A 17,732-nucleotide genomic window follows, 5' to 3' on the forward strand; every position below is an offset into this window, starting at 1 on the left:
ATCATCTTTGAAAGCAGTGTCTACTAGTGGATAGGACGTAAATGATGTCAGTCATCTCACGTTATTTATATTAGCCGCGTAGCCATAAAGAGGGGCAGATTTGGGCAGTTTATCAATAATATTAGTCAGGAAATTTATTTCTACCTCTTTATGTCCATTACACATCGACATATAAACATCTGTAATATACGAGGGGCGTTCAGAAAGTAAGCTCCGATCGGTCGCGAACTGGAAACGACTATGAAAATCCGATAAAGCTTTGCACAGATGTGTTTGGGTAGTGTCTCTAGTATAACCCCAGTTAGCATCACGTCGCTCTTCTCATTTCTGAGCTCGCAGTGAGTGCGTAAAGATGTCTAGAAAATAGTGTCTGCCGCCTAGTACGAGGGCCTGGGGAGAAATTTCGCCTGAAGCTATGCAGCTAACATTACATAACTGTCGTGCTGTTTCTTCTTCAAGACAATTCTCAGCCGCATTCTGCAGGGGCAATGAAGATGCTCCTGCATCGTTTTCAAATGGAAATGTGAGATTACCCACAATACAGTCCGCAATTGTCTCCCCCTGAGTTTCATCTCTGGTCACATGAACCGCTGTCTTTGAAGACAACATTTTGACACAGACAACGAGGTGTAGGCCAGCGTGGAGAATTGGCGGAAAGCACTGGCGGCTGCCTTCTATGATGAGGCTATTGAAAAGTTGGTACAACGCTATGACAAAAGTCTAAGTCAGAACGGCGACTACGTAGAGAAATAGCTGAAAGGTGTAGCTAATTGTTACAAGTAAAACATTTCTGATGTTCACTGTGGTTTCAATTTGGCAATCAATCGGAGCTTACTTTCTGAACAGGCCTCGTATAAAGGGGTTTTAACCTACAATAAATTTATAAGCAGAAACAACATTTCTTATTTAGTAGTCTCTACTTCCCTTAACCTTTCATTTATTTTTATGTTGTAATTTATATGTTAAAGAGCAAGAAGGAGGAAATAATATCAGCGTTAAGAGATCCAGAGATCTGCTTCACGGGGTAGCCAGACAGGACCAAATCTTTATTTTCGGGTTCACTATTTTCCATTGCGCACATCCATCTTTACATCCGCCTGGAGCAGAATCTTCGAAACCATACACATACCTTCAAGAAACTCATCCTAACACTTAAATTTCTATTCGATGTAAGCAAATCCCTCTTCTTCGTTAATACTTTACCTGCTATAAGTCTTCATTTTATATCCTCTATACTTCGGCCATCATCAGTTCTTTTGCTGTTCAATAGTCCTTTTAGTGTCTCATTTCGTAGTCAGATTCCCTTAATACTACCTGATTTAACCTCGCAATACCAAGGGTAAGGAAGGGGTACTTTATGCCTACCTTTTCAGAACACTGATATATAGTCATGTACATTATATTTTAAAATTTTGAAAAAATATATTTGTGATTTTTAATGATTTCTTCTAGCAGATTCCGCAATTGTTTAAATTTTTCACTAAAACTTAACGCAAAAATTTAGGTCTTGTCAGTGTATATGAATTTTCAGAACATGTGTCGTATTAATATTTTCAGGTTTAGGACCCTTCTTGAACATTAATATAGCTTTAAAAAGTATGTTGTGCGTAAAACACAACGAAAATTAACGAAATCCCTATATCTTTGTGTTGGTCATATATTACGCCCCCCTTTTGTAGTACACGTTATTGAAAATCCGTTGGTACTGCTACGTTTAATTCGAATTCGATCCATTACCTTTCATTTAGTTCCATTGAGGGTTATCTTATAATCCCTTTCCAGGGCACTATCTATTCCATTCAACTGTTATTCCAAGTTCTTTGCTGTCTCTGACAGAATTGCAGTGTCACCGGTAAACTTCAAAATCTTTATTGCTTCTCCCTGATATTTAATTCTCTTTACAAATTTATCCTTGTATGCTTTACTGCTTGTTCGGTGTAGATGTTGAATAATATCGAGTGTAGGCTACCCGAATATCTCACTCCCCTCTTCCCATTGCACAATTAGAAATCCAGCGGCTGTAGTTGCAGAATTTATGTGCTTCAACAAGGTTTGTTCTTTGATGGGTTGGGCCTGTGAAATACATGTCCAGCCTCATTACGCCTCTCTCCTTTATATCTAAGGACAGCAAAATTCATATTTCAGTGCATATATGGCAAAAATTCAAACTTTTATTTAGGAGAACATGGATTCCCAAGAATTCACGTGCTACCAGTTGTAGACGAACATGTAGGAATGAGCGTATCTCCTATTTCCGAACATAAAATGTTACTTTTCTATCTTCCAGAAGAGCAGAGCACATTGTGATAACTATTTCTACATTGAAAGGTAAGCCAGTTCCGTTCGAACCCACTAGCGAGAACTAAGAGAAAAGACGGTTGGAGATGCAGTAAAGGGAAATGTCGATAGAGTGTATCGTGGGATTGGAGAAGTGTGAGGAAGGAAAACTATTGTATCGTATTCATGACTTTACGCCTCTTATCTTCAGATATCATTTTTAAATGACGAATGGTGGCCAGAGGAGTGTTGCTACCTCACAGTATCTCTGCACAAATAGCTTTTCATCTAAGATAATAAGAGGCGTTTATGTAAACGTTCAATTTCAGAAGCTACATCTACATCTACATCTACATTCATACTCCGCAAGCCACCCAACGGTGTGTGGCGGAGGGCACTTTACGTGCCACTGTCATTACCTCCCTTTCCTGTTCCAGTCGCGTATGGTTCGCGGGAAGAACGACTGTCTGAAAGCCTCCGTGCGCGCTCTAATCTCTCTAATTTTACATTCGTGATCTCCTCGGGAGGTATAAGTAGGGGGAAGCAATATACTCGATACCTCATCCAGAAACGCACCCTCTCGAAACCTGGCGAGCAAGCTACACCGCGATGCAGAGCGCCTCTCTTGCAGAGTCTGCCACTTGAGTTTATTAAACATCTCCGTAACGCTATCACGGTTACCAAATAACCCTGTGACGAAACGCGCCGCTCTTCTTTGGATCTTCTCTATCTCCTCCGTCAACCCGATCTGGTACGGATCCCACACTGATGAGCAATACTCAAGTATAGGTCGAACGAGTGTTTTGTAAGCCACCTCCTTTGTTGCTGGACTACATTTTCTAAGCACTCTCCCAATGAATCTCAACCTGGTACCCGCCTTACCAACAATTAATTTTATATGATCATTCCACTTCAAATCGTTCCGCACGCATACTCCCAGATATTTTACAGAAGTAACTGCTACCAGTGTTTGTTCCGCTATCATATAATCATACAATAAAGGATCCTTCTTTCTATGTATTCGCAATACATTACATTTGTCTATGTTAAGGGACAGTTGCCACTCCCTGCACCAAGTGCCTATCCGCTGCAGATCTTCCTGCATTTCGCTACAATTTTCTAATGCTGCAACTTCTCTGTATACTACAGCATCATCCGCGAAAAGCCGCATGGAACTTCCGACACTATCTACTAGGTCATTTATATATATTGTGAAAAGCAATGGTCCCATAACACTCCCCTGTGGCACGCCAGAGGTTACCTTAACGTCTGTAGACGTCTCTCCATTGATAACAACATGCTGTGTTCTGTTTGCTAAAAAATCTTCAATCCAGCCACACAGCTGGTCTGATATTCCGTAGGCTCTTACTTTGTTTATCAGGCGACAGTGCGGAACTGTATCGAACGCCTTCCGGAAGTCAAGAAAAATAGCATCTACCTGGGAGCCTGTATCTAATATTTTCTGGGTCTCATGAACAAATAACGCGAGTTGGGTCTCACACGATCGCTGTTTCCGGAATCCATGTTGATTCCTACATAGTAGATTCTGGGTTTCCAAAAACGACATGATACTCGAGCAAAAAACATGTTCTAAAATTCTACAACAGATCGACGTCAGAGATATAGGTCTATAGTTTTGCGCATCTGCTCGACGAACCTTCTTGAAGACTGGGACTACCTGTGCTCTTTTCCAATCATTTGGAACCCTCTGTTCCTCTAGAGACTTGCGGTACACGGCTGTTAGAAGGGGGGCAAGTTCTTTCGCGTACTCTGTGTAGAATCGAATTGGTATCCCGTCAGGTCCAGTGGACTTTCCTCTGTTGAGTGATTCCAGTTGCTTTTCTATTCCTTGGACACTTATTTCGATGTCAGCCATTTTTTCGTTTGTGCGAGGATTTAGAGAAGGAACTGCAGTGCGGTCTTCCTCTGTGAAACAGCTTTGGAAAAAGGTGTTTAGTATTTCAGCTTTACGCGTGTCATCCTCTGTTTCAATGCCATCATCATCCCGGAGTGTCTGGATATGCTGTTTCGAGCCACTTACTGATTTAACGTAAGACCAGAACTTCCGAGGATTTTCTGTCAAGTCTGTACATAGAATTTTACTTTCGAATTCACTGAACGCTTCTCGCATAGCCCTCCTTACGCTAACTTTGACATCGCTTAGCTTCTGTTTGTCTGAGAGGTTTTGGCTCCATTTAAACTTGGAGTGAAGCTCTCTTTGCTTTCGCAGTAGCTTCCTAACTTTGTTGTTGTACCACGGTGGGTTTTTCCCGTCCCTCACAGTTTTACTCGGCACGTACCTGTCTAAAACGCATTTTACGATTGCCTTGAACTTTTTCCATAAACACTCAACATTGTCAGTGTCGGAACAGAAATTTTCGTTTTGATCTGTTAGGTGGTCTGAAATCTGCCTTCTATTACTCTTGCTAAACAGATAAACCTTCCTCCCTTTTTTTATATTCCTATTAACTTCCATATTCAGGGATGCTACAACGGCCTGATGATCACTGATTCCCTGTTCTGCACTTACAGAGTCGAAAAGTTCGGGTCTGTTTGTTATCAGTAGGTCCAAGATGTTATCTCCACGAGTCGGTTCTCTGTTTAATTGCTCGAGGTAATTTTCGGGTAGTGCACTCAGTATAATGTCACTCGATGCTCTGTCCCTACCACCCGTCCTAAACATCTGAGTGTCCCAGTCTATATCTGGTAAATTGAAATCTCCACCTAAGACTATAACATGCTGAGGATTGGAGAAGTGTGAGGAGGGAAAACTATTGTATCGTATTCATGACTTTACGCCTCTGTCCTAGGGCGCCTGACTCCATTGCTTTAACATTGTCATTGTCCATGTCAACAGAAGGTGCAGTGCAGGTGATTTCTCCAATTCTAATTCCTTGGACGCCTCTTTAAAGCGCTACAAAGACCCCTAGTAATAGAGTAGCATACATATCGTGAAAAATTCTTCCATCAGCGTGATATCAGTTCCTTCATTTCGGGCTATTTCTCCTTTCTCAGAGAGCTTCTCGCACAAAGACATTGTAACATTGTCAGCTGCATATTCCAACGACAATCCTGAGAATGGCTCAGTTATCAATCAAGAGCTTTAGGAAGACCACTTTTCCTTACGTAAGGGAAGCGTTCTTTCGCCGCAATCAAAAGACCATGCACTTATGGACAATTGACGCATATGTATACTCCGCATTAAAATTATTGGATACCAAGGGACACAAATCGTGTAAACAATTCTCTTAGAATGTTACCGCCCGTTTTTGGTTCCACTCCACTAAACACTGTTCTACTCACCGCTCATAGCCCTTAGCTCGCAACTGCGGTCAGTGCTACTAACAGCTCGTAGGTGCAGCACACCAGTGATTGCGGAAGGCACTGGTGCAGTGACGTCACGGGCTCGATCAGTGCGGAGTAGTAACGACGCGGCCCGTGGGCTGCGACCCCACGCGCAGCTCTGCTGAGCCCGTAGCATACAGGTGCTTTCGCAACAGCACTGCTCGGCCCTGTTCGTGACGTCTGGGACTCACTCAGCCCGACAATGCTGTAGTCCAGTACGGCCGCAGCTCGCGTGCCGAGCCTCTTTGCACGACCCTCCCGGCGGACCACCATGCGGCTGCCCTGCCTGAATCGGCAGCGCGAGGCAAGGCACGCACGGCTGTAATGGCCACGGTCCTGGAAGGGCCGCGCTTCGGTAATCACCTGTGCTGCAATCTGCACAACCAGAGCTCACACTCAGCCGGTTGTGACCGACCGATTGACATCATACAAGCCAACTGCGACGTCACTCCTGCAGTGGCGGCCTCAATTACCACGGGCAGACACGTCCCTGAATTGACTTAACCTCTTATCCTCAGAACATTGATACCTTTCAAATTTTAAGCTAGCATATCTCGTACAAATATCTCACGTGCCAATGTAAATGATTTGTCAATCTGTTTATTTAAAACATGTCAAATAATGTATTGTTTTTCTTGTATACACCCATCTTGTAACTTTGTTGTACACGACTTGAATGAGTACTCATGTATCACCCAGTATCATAGTCAAATGTATCGTAGACAGACGTAAGACACCAAGAAACCTTTCTTTCTTTATGTTTGTGTAATATGTGTTTACCAGAGAGTTCACAAGTGTAAAAAAGTACATGTAATACTTTCTAGGATGGTAAAGAACAGAGGAGCCTTCACATTTTTTCTGCGATCAGCTAGGGGATGCCTTCCTGTTTAGTATCATCCTTTGTTCTTCCGCTTTCGCTGTGTAAGCATCTACACTACAGGCCATTAAAATTATTACACCACGAACGTGCTACAGACGCGAAATTTAAACGACAGGAATAAGATGCTGCGATATGCATATGATTACCTTTTCAGAGCGTTTACGCAAGGTTGCCGCCGATGGCGACACCTACAACGTGCTGACGTGAGGAAAGTTTCCAAAGGATTTCTCATACACAAACAGCAGTTGACCGGCGTTGCCTGGTGAAACGTTGTTGTGATGCCTCTTGTAAGGAGAAGAATTGCGTATCGTCACGTTCCCGACTTTGATAAAGGTAGGATTGTAGCCTATCGCGATTGCGGTTTATCATATCGCGACATTGCTGCTCGCGTTGGTCGAGATCCAATGACTGTTAGCAGAATATGGAATCGGTGGGTTCATGTTGGTAATACGGAACGCCGTGCTGGATCCCAACGGCATCGTATCACTAGCAGTCGAGATGAGAGGCATCTTATCCGCATGGCTGTAACGGATCGTGCAGCCACGTCTCGATCCCTGAGTCAATAGATGGGGACGTTTGCAAGACAACAACCAACTGCACGAACAGTTCGAAGACGTTTGCAGCAGCATGGACTATCAGCTCGGAGACCATGGCTGCGGTTACAGTTGACGCTGCATCACAGACAGGAGCGCCTGCGATGGTGTACTCACCGACGAACCTGGGTGCACGAATGGAAAAACGTCATTTTTTCGGATGAATCTAGGTTCTGTTTATAGCATCATGATGGTCGCATCTGTGTTTGGCGACATCTCGGTGAACGCACATTGGAAGCGTGTATTCGTCTTCGCCATACTGGCGTATCACCCAGCGTTATGGTATGGGGTGCTATTGGTTACATGTCTCGGTCACCCCTTGTTCGCACTTTGAACAGTGGACGTTACATTTCAGATGTAAACGACCCATCGCTCTACCATTCATTCGATCCATTACATTTCAGCAGGATAATGCACGACCGCACGTTGCAGGACCTGTACGGGCCGTTCTGGATACAGCAAATGTTCGAGTGCTGCCCTGGCCATCACATCATCCAGATCTCTCACCAATTGAAAACGTCTGGTCAATGGTGGCCGAGCAACTGGCTCGCCACAATACGCAAGTAACTACTCTTGATTAACTGTGGTATCGTGATGAAGCTGCATGGCCAGCTGTACCTCTACACACCGTCCAAGCTCTGTTTGACTCAATGCGCAGGCGTATCAAGGCCGTAATTACGACCACAGATGGTTGTTCTAGGTACTGATTTCCCAGGATCTATATACCCAAATTGCCTGAAAATGTAATCACATGTCAGTTCTAGTATAATAAATTTGTCCAATGAAACACGTTTATCATCTGCATTTCTTCTTGGTGCAGCAATTTTAATGGCCAGTAGCGTATCTTGTTAGCTCTTAAGAACCATGAATATATTTAAGTGTATTTAAAGTAATAACTTTCAGATGCATTAAATTAACAAACCAAACATAGCTCTTTGTATTAATGTCTATATCAGCTTTTTGTACAGCTTTCCGTGAAAGAAATGCAAAACTGCTGACGTGGAGCCAGTTTGCCATTGGTGTGATCCAAATACTGATTAGCAATTATCAAATCTGTTATGGTGCACCAAGGAACCTGCAGTCTTTCAGAAACGAAGTCCGATACTCAACTAACTACACAGCTTGATTCGATTGACCGATCGCGTTATGCACTGGCCTTATGAAAATTATATTGAAGCCACATCTGTAACTTTACGTTTCTCTCGAACACCAACCTGGAGTAATAAGAAATCACAACGGTAATCAACACGCACTGCTCGGTTAATTTCAATTGACATTACTGAGCTGACTACCTGCTGGAAAGTGGTAGGTGATCACGATTATTTTCTTTACGTTCTGTATCTTCCTTCCACCTTCGAAAGCAGGCAAGGTAACAGCAACAGCTCACGACTTCCACACGCTCATCCACCTTCCAGAGAGGTTGGTGCTATAGTGGTCACTCCACGTGGGGTTACAGTTTAACGTCATACCAGAGACATTTCTGTTTACAACAACAAAAGAATACAAGAACCGCTACCTCAGTTCGTTGCATCGGCCAATAGTGTGAGATAAATAGCTTTTCTCATACAAGAATGAGCAGCGCCGTTAATTTAGAGCAATACAGAAACGTCTTTTGTCATGTCTACAGCCGAGGGTGCTGAATCACACGAGACCTACCTTTCGCATGAGTTTCCCAGTAAAGAACTTGCAAAACTTTGGGCCAGAAGCCTACTTCTCCTTCCCGCCCTTTCCCCCGTGTTGATGTTGTGATCTTCAGTCTGAAGAGTGGTTTGATTTAGCTGCCCAAGCTAGTCTATTCTGTGCGAGCCTCTTCTGATGTGCACAGCTAATGCAGTGTGCATCTTTTTTAACCTGCAACCTGTATTTAAGACATTGTCTCCCTCTAAAATTTTAAAACCCCCCCACCTCCCCAACACCCACATATACACACTTCCCTCCATTACCAAAGTGACAATTCCTTTTATGCCTCAGGATATGCCCTATGAAACGAAGTCGTGGCATAAGTTTCTTGTTTCCCCAGTTCGGCTCAGTATCTTCAAATCTGTTATTAGATCTGCAGCACCGCCACTAATTTTCGGTGCTACTCAGTAAAATTGTGATTGTGGTGTCGATAGCTACGATGCAAAGGCGTAGGTGGAAGTTCTTAAGTTGGCACTACGACAGACACCGACGACAGCGCCCTTTAGCCGGTGCTGTGGAGGTCTACGAGCTCCGCGACAGATTCTGCCCATTTTGATCAAGAGCAGACGGCCAGGACACTTTGCTTGCTAGTGAGACTATGTACTACTTACGACGGCTCTAAGGCTTCCCACCTCAGTCCAAAGTTATGTATTCAGTTAACATTGTGATATAGTAAAACCATTTCTAAGAGCAGTACCGAGAGATTTCCACCTTTTCCTGCTCCTACTCACTTCCTTCATTCAGCCAACCTTTCAGTTTACAGAAGCAGACCCACGCGCCGCCTTCCAGGCGGGATACGAAACTTGGCGACGAGCAGGGATTAAATTTTTTTCCCTCTCCTCTCATTTCCTTTTTTGCTCGGTACTGCTTTAGCTTTTTTATGATATCTCCGTGTAGCTGAGTGACTGTCTTTAAGTGTTCCCACCATTCGCTATAAGACTTTCATTTGTGTAAAGCATGGCTTCGCCACAGGAACAGGCTTCGCTGTCCGATCTTGTACGTTTTCAGTCTCAGCAAATGACGCAGCTGCTTGCTGCCACAAATGGACTGGTCACACTACAAACTGCAGCTACTTCGGTGCCTCCGACGCCACCGCCTGTACCGACGCCGTCGGCGACGGCGCCGTCATTTCGTGCCTTCAATCCTGACGTTGAAAGCTGGCCAGAATACATCGTACAGCTCGAGGCACACTTCACAGCTTACAACACACCATGTACAGAGCAGCTTTCTTTTTTCATTGTCAACGCGGGCGTTGTGTTGTACCGTGTGCTCGTGAAATTGTTTCCCACCACCCGCCCAGAAACTAAAACTTACGACGAAGTGATTGATGCTTTCAACTCCCACTTTCGTGATAGTGTAAATGTGGTAGCTACACGCTACAGATACTTTCGCCTCCGGCGTGGCTCTACTCGGTCGAATAAAGCTTGGATAGCGGGCCTTCAGGGACTAACTTCTGATTGTGACTTTAATTGTTCGTATGGACGCTCATATGCGGATGTAATGATTAGAGGCCCTACTGCGCAGAATGTGGCGGATCACTGCTTACGCGAGCAAATCCTCAGATTTACAATCCCGTCTTTGCAGGAAGTTGACTTGCTAGACAGAAAAGATACATTAGACGTGGCTACTTCCGCATTCGACGTGACCCCGGGTGTGTGTACTGTTAGCGCGGCACAACACGTGCCCTCCCACCCCCCAGCATGGCAGGCCAAGCTGCGCCGCTCGCGCGTAAGTAAACAAATTTCGCACCAGGCACCCACTAAGAAACTGAAATCATGGTTCAAATGGTTCTGAGCACTATGGGACTTAAAATCTATGGTCATCAGTCCCCTAGAACTTAGAACTACTTAAACCTAACTTACCTAAGGGCATCACACAACACCCAGTCCTCAATAGGCAGAGAAAATCCCTGACCCTGCCGGGAATCGAACCCGGGAACCCGGGCGTGGGAAGCGAGAACGCTACCGCACGACCACGAGCTGCGGGCGCTGAAATCATGTCCGGACTGCTTTCGTGCCCACCCACGCGACAGTTGCCCATCCCGTCAAGCACGGTTTTATTTTTGTAATAAGAAAGGAAATGGGCAAACTGTGTGTAGTAAGAGAAACTCTAATTCACAACTTGTCTCCCGTTGGCGTGACTCGCGTGGGCGTCACCGCAATGGCAACAGCCATTATCATGATTCACATCAGCCTATGGATGTTAATGCCATTTATTCAAAGCCTTCTGCTTCACGTGCTTTGACAGCTCGTCGTGTGAATCATGTTTTGCCAGACACTTCCTCTCCCATTCAGTGCGATGCGAGGAAAGTTTTTGTGACTTTGTTCATTTGTGTTCGTTCTGTTCACATGGAGCTGGACACTGGTGCGTCAGTTTCTTTACTGAATAAATCGACGTATGACTTGCTTGGTTCTCTACCGCTTCATCGTTCATATTCCATGCTGACTGCACTTACTGGTCAGGAAATCTCAGTGTTTGACGTGTGTTGTTTGCTAGCCACGTATGGTGCAACGACCCGTACAGTGTCTTTCCATGTGCTCTGCTCTAGTGAAGCTACGAACATTATTGGCTTGACGTATTTCAACTCTTTGGCCTTGCAATTCAGGACAATGTACAGTCGTGGACAAAACGAGCGAGACCCCTCGCCTTTTCGTTATGCTAATCCGCACAGCTTTGAAGTCCACTACACAACATGACAGGCAAGGCGACGAAGTGTTACCAACATTCTATGCACAGGCATGAAAAAGAAAAACTATCCGAACTTTGTCAAACTGTTTTCAATCATGTGAAAGACTATATTAATGCTGATTTGTGTGTTAAACACAACACGTAAATATATGATATAAATGAAAGAAGAAACGCTAATTAGTATAAACTGTACAAATGAAAATGAATTTCAGCTTCTCGAGATAACATAACTGTTTTAGTAACACAAAGTACCCCAGATCGTTACGAATTAGCAAAATATTACACGCGTTAGGCCGCGAAACGGTCTGTGTCAACGTTCAGACCATTCGTACTGGATTACCGTTGCTGATCTACCATGAAAGTGTGGAAATTTAGCAATTCGTGAAGATTCAAAGCGAAATTCAGTTAAAAATCATTAAGTGCCACACTTAAGTCAAATCAATTATTGACAGAAGCGGCAAAAGTAGGCCGTAACTTGTATGAATTTCTACAAGAGTTTCATATTAACATCCACAGGGCGCCGGTACGGAATAAAGGTAGCAATAAAACGTATTGGGGGCCCGACAATTTCTTAAAATTGTTTTACTGTTAGTCTACCTGCCTCCATCGAGGTTAGAACTGAAAACAAACCGGAACTCCCTTGTAGTAGCAAACACCTTTCACTACGCTAGCAGACAACGCAGGCAAACAGCCCTCTATTATTATCCCAGACATGAAGAAGCCAGCAATTTCGCAATGCAAATGGCAAAATTATCTGCAGTTTTTGCTGCGTAGAGCTTTCGGGAGTCAAAAACATGAATTTCCTACCTTCATGTCACCGCTTATGTGACAATCATTCGGGATTTTTATCGAAATAACAAAATACTGTTATTAGGGACTTCATTTAGTAGGGTAATTCTGAACCATCCCTGGAAATAAACGGCTACATAGCTGCCAAAAGCATTCTTCAATGATTCGAATTCTCCGTTACACTCGCAACAGACAGAAAACGTTCATTAGCCGAAATGCTTCTTACGCTAGCTAGAAATGGGAATGCGCGCACTTCTAAAACGCGGTGGCGTTAATACAGGGATCTGAATTACTACGTGTATACGCAAATGGATTTTATTTGCATTCCTATAAACGTGATTTGGATAGAAAGCGTAGCTACGATTAATTTGCTGATGTATCGACTGCAACTAGAACATTTCGAATAAAGAGTAGGGGGAATTATTTATGCGGCCCTCATCTTCAGCAAGTGTAGCTATTTTCGATGTTAGGATTTCGTCACCTATATCGGTAAAAGTGGAACCCTACTAGTCTCACTTTCTTGTTCCTCTATCTGTCTAGCCAACCCTTAAAACCCGTTTAGCTAGAGTACGGGTTGACATAATAAGCGGAAATATAACGCACTTCTTGCGTTATATGGTCACTTGTTGGTGTAAAAAGTGAGCTTCTATGTCAACGCAATCTATAGATACGGCCGCTTATGTAAGGAAAATTTACGAGAAAGGTCAAAAAATGGCGCTAATAACTATTCGACCAAATTGCTTAGGTCATAAGTCCCCTAGACCTAGAACTACTTCAACCTACCTAACCTAACACACATCCATGCCCTGGGAAGGATTCAAACCGACGGCGCAAGCAGTAGCGCGGTTCGCGATATGACGCTGTTGAACGCACAGCTAATCCGCGCCGGCAATCTGTTAATATCATCTGGTGTTGCTAATAAATTATTCACTTCAGGTGAATGATTTTCTGCGCAGTTCATTTAAGATAGAATAACTAAAATATATTTGATGTTACGGAAGAGGAAGGACGCCTAATGCATTTCCTCTTGTCTTTATTTATGAAGGTAGATTGGCTCTGAGCACTATGGGACTCAACTTCTGAGGTCATTAGTGAAGGTAATTGGCAGTCTGAGCATACGTACTACCCATAACCAAACTTTAGCGCCAAGTCATAGTCACTGATATGCGAATACAACACTTTAGCTTATACTTGAGGTATTTCGTTTCCTACGAAGTGGTGGCAGACGATGCTGTGGCATCTTCGAAGCGCGAGCTTCGCTAATGCTGTATCAGCGTATCAGTTGAGCGGACGTTTTCTTCCTGCTGCTAGTCTAATGGACTATGGCAACACCGCAGAATACGTTTGACAACTATGTGACCATCGATTTACGTTCTTGAGTGGTTCATAACTATGTTAGTAAATCCACTCGATATTTTTATGTCCTTTAAATTACATTTGCTACATGATTCGCACTGAAGACGTAGGAAATGTATCATATTTGGTCCAGTAAGCACGTTCCAGCAGTAATCGCTGCTTACATTAACATTTATGTTTGCGAATTTGTCGTCTTATGCATCACATGGACAACTAGGATGCTCTGTTTTGCTACAGTTGCTACATAGATTAGTGGTACTGTGTGTTGGTGGCGTTGCCAGTTTACATACTGTGCATGAAACACACAATAGAAGAGATGGATGCCTACAGTGACCAGTCTACTTGAAAAACGTTTGTTGTCGTCATAATTTATCTAACTTGCTCTTCGACTTCCAATATGACAATTTGTGGAAACTTTTTTTACCTTGCAGGTCCTAGTTTCAGACATTGTCTGACTGAGAAAACGTAGGCATGAAGGAGTCAATGAAAGCAATTATTCGCTATTATAATAAACTTTTAAATCCAATGGACACTTGAATTATCTACATTGATTCTGAGAGTTTTGTTATTCCTCTTGTTATTTACTGTCTCAATGTCATCCGTGAGAATAAAATTAAAGGCAGTGGGATTAGGTTCCTGATCCATAAACTGTATATTAATATTCTGCGCTGCTATGTAAATTTTAAAGGTTATATTCTTTATGTAAAACAGAGTATTGGTTTCAGTCCTAGTATCGACGATAAACTTCAGAATTACAATTACAGAATAGTCGCATATCGATTATGGCTCATCGCCATCAACAACAGTTGTTACCCATAGTTTTGTATTTGCTATTTGACCGTCGTCACCCTTTAGAGACCAACCTGATCTTTCCACAATGACATTTTTGACTTCCTTCTTAATATGTCATAGAACAACAGATTTGTTGAAAATATTAACTGTTAAATACGCTATTCCACAAATTAAAAACTTCCAGGTATCCTTTATATCTTGAAACTTACTACCGTTCACTTTCACTGAAGAAAAGATTCATAATAATAAAATGAAATCATAGATTAGAATCTCAAAGCATACTGTGAATGGTTAAAATGAAATGAACTAATAATCATCTTCTTGTCTAAAACACGTTACTGTTCCAGAGAACTTCGGCACCTCTCAAAATTTTTACACCTCTGACGTTCAGCTACATGTGGACAAATAGTGGTTCTCATAAAGCAGCACTGTTTATCAGTCACAAAACAAAGCCTCAAAAATCAGTAAATAAAACTTTTCTTCTACTGTTGCTCCTAATCGCATATACCAACCGCCCTCTGCTGCGACAACGACTCGAAGTCTATTGGGTATTTGATTTTTCTCTTCTTTTTCGGGCCTCCTTTCTTCCCCTTCTAGCCCAACCTTCGCTCTCCAGTTGCGCCTTCATCGGAGATCTTCTCCTCAATATTTTTCATTTGAGCTGAATTGCTTTCTACCCTTCTTGCATATACACGCGTCATGTATTTTTAGGGACTCCATGAATATATAACGTATTTCTTGTCTTAGCAAATTAAATATTACATATCTTGTTGTGAATTAATTTGTTTGTCCAGATTCCCCTTACTGCGTTTACTTAAAATCATATAAAATATACGTGTGTAAAAAAAATTACTTGAAACATCTGTTGCAGCTGATTGGTTAAGGGCTGAAAAAAAATGCCTCTTAGTAACGCGTATAGCCTCCTTCGGCTTCCACAACGGCTGGAAGTCTGTTGGGCATTAAACCCACAACTCTAGTCACATAACTAGGAGATTCAAGTAACTCATTCCAAGCGTCATGAATCCCATCAGAAAGCTATAGACGAGTCGACGGTGTCTGTCACTTTTCCCGTATTACTCTGACCATTTCTGCCCAAATATTCTCAATTGGATTCATGTCAGCTCCTTTAGGTGGCCATTCCATTACAGAAATATTACTGTGGTCGTCGAACCACCTCTTAAACACCCGTGCCATATGTATAGACGAACGATCTTGTTGGAACATGATCTAATCATCACCAGATCTTGCTGTCACAGAAGGTAACATCGCGCTCTCCAGAATGACACGTAATTTGGCGCATCGAGTCTTCCTTCCACTTCCCACCCTTCGGTCGATATCCATGCCCACACCGTTACCGACTCCCTGCCACTCCTTCGTTAACTGTAAATATATTTTGGATTATACCTAGCACCTTTTGGCCGGTAAACAAGTACTTTTCCGGCTGATGCCGTAGAGAAAACTTTTTCGTTCGTGAAAACCACTCGCCTCCAAAACTGGAGAGGTTTGTTGACATTTTCAGCAGCAAAAGCTCAGTGGGAAACAGTCAATGTCTCGTTCACAGCAGCGCTTCTTGCTCTCAGTCCACCTTCCCTTAGACGACGAGTGACGGTCTTACTGCTAACATTGAGGCCCAAAGTCTGGTAAATTTGTCGTGCGTTGACAAATGGGTGTTTCTCACGGAAACGGCGTACCTGCCGATCCTGAGCTGCTGCTGTTTTGCGGCGACGACCATGAGGCCTTCCATTCAGGTTACCACCCTCTTCCTTTCGTCTAATCCACCTGGCTACCGTCGACTTGTGAAGACCCATAGTTCTTGCTATATAGCCATTTGAAAATGCCTCTGCATGGAGTGCTATTATAGCGCTCTTGTCTGCCTCAGGCAACTATTTAGCGTTGACTGAATGATTCGTCGCGGTTAATATCTGCTGCGAAAACAGTGCTAGTAGGAAAGAGACTGCCTCCTCTACGACTGCAGCCACAACGCAATGGCGAAGTATGTGTAACACGGAAATCGATGGCATAAATGAGAGATCGAAAGCCCGTACCCGTGTAATTACATAGCGGAGCAACTTAGAATCTGAAATTTTTCTCAGAAGGGACTGGTCCGCTCTTGTCATGTCTTATCCTGATAAATATTACATGAAATGAAATGTTTACGTTTTGCATATACGGCAGGCCTAACGCGAGAAACGTTTCTGAAATATCTGAGGCAACCTGAAGAACACTCCGTGAATTTTAACTGTAGACGGTTGCCTTATAAGAAGGAAAACGTGTTTATCCCCGCTCGCCATATTTCCAAGTGGCACAGTTTACGCTGAGGCATATATAATTCTCGTCGGGTGTGAGAAGCGACTCGACTAACGAGGGAAACTCGCCATGCCATACGCTGATTGTCCGGAAACTTTGCTCTGTGAAGGAGAGGAAAAAATAAGCGAACATGTGTTTCGGCTTATCTGCAGACACTCGACCGTTTCCGAGAAAACGACGATCAAAGTTATCAACGTGCTGTTGCTATAGTTCAAATACCTTTTGAGCCCGAGAATGCAATTGAAGCGGTGGCTCAGTGGCTACCGTCGTTCCTTATTAACTTTGGTTCCCAAGTTCGAGACCATATTGGATTTTTTATTATTTTTTTTCCCTCCCTCTCTATCAGAACCATCTACGAATGTTTATTCCAATTTGTGTTGAAATAATGTTGTAGTTATTCGTCAATTAACTTTCTGTGTCATTAATGAATTTAAAAAAAATAATAAACGAGTGAGAAAACAATGTCAAATATTTTTGAACCTCCTTACTACCTGCAAGGTTGCAAGGACATACACACATATTCCACATCATTTTCTCATTCGTTTATTTTTCTTTACTTCTTTCATTACACAGTAAATTGACAAATAACGACAACATTATTTGAACATAAATTGGAATAAACATTCGTAGATAATTAAGAGAGTGAGGGGTGGGGGGGGGGGGGGTGGACAATCGGATTTCGAATTCGGAGCGCGAAGTTTTTGAGTCGCGACCGTAGCCGCTGAGCCACCGCTTCAATTGAACACGCTAAAAGGTATCTACACTATAGCAACAGCGCATAGAAAACATTGAGGTAGTTTTCTGAGGAGCGGTCGAGTGTATGCAGTTAAACCGAAACATGTGTTCACTTATTTTGTCCCCTCTTTCACTGAGCGAAGTTTCTGCAAGATCGGTGTGTGAAACTTCTCGGGTCCCCTCGTAAGTGGCGTGCGTTGCGATTCAGTAGCCATAATGCGTCTACTTTCTTCAACTACTCATTGGCGTCTTTGGAATCTTTCGTTCTCCTAGTGGCAGTTTGCATTATG

Source organism: Schistocerca nitens, chromosome 3, assembly GCF_023898315.1.
Source record: "Schistocerca nitens isolate TAMUIC-IGC-003100 chromosome 3, iqSchNite1.1, whole genome shotgun sequence".
Classification (NCBI taxonomy): domain Eukaryota; kingdom Metazoa; phylum Arthropoda; class Insecta; order Orthoptera; family Acrididae; genus Schistocerca; species Schistocerca nitens.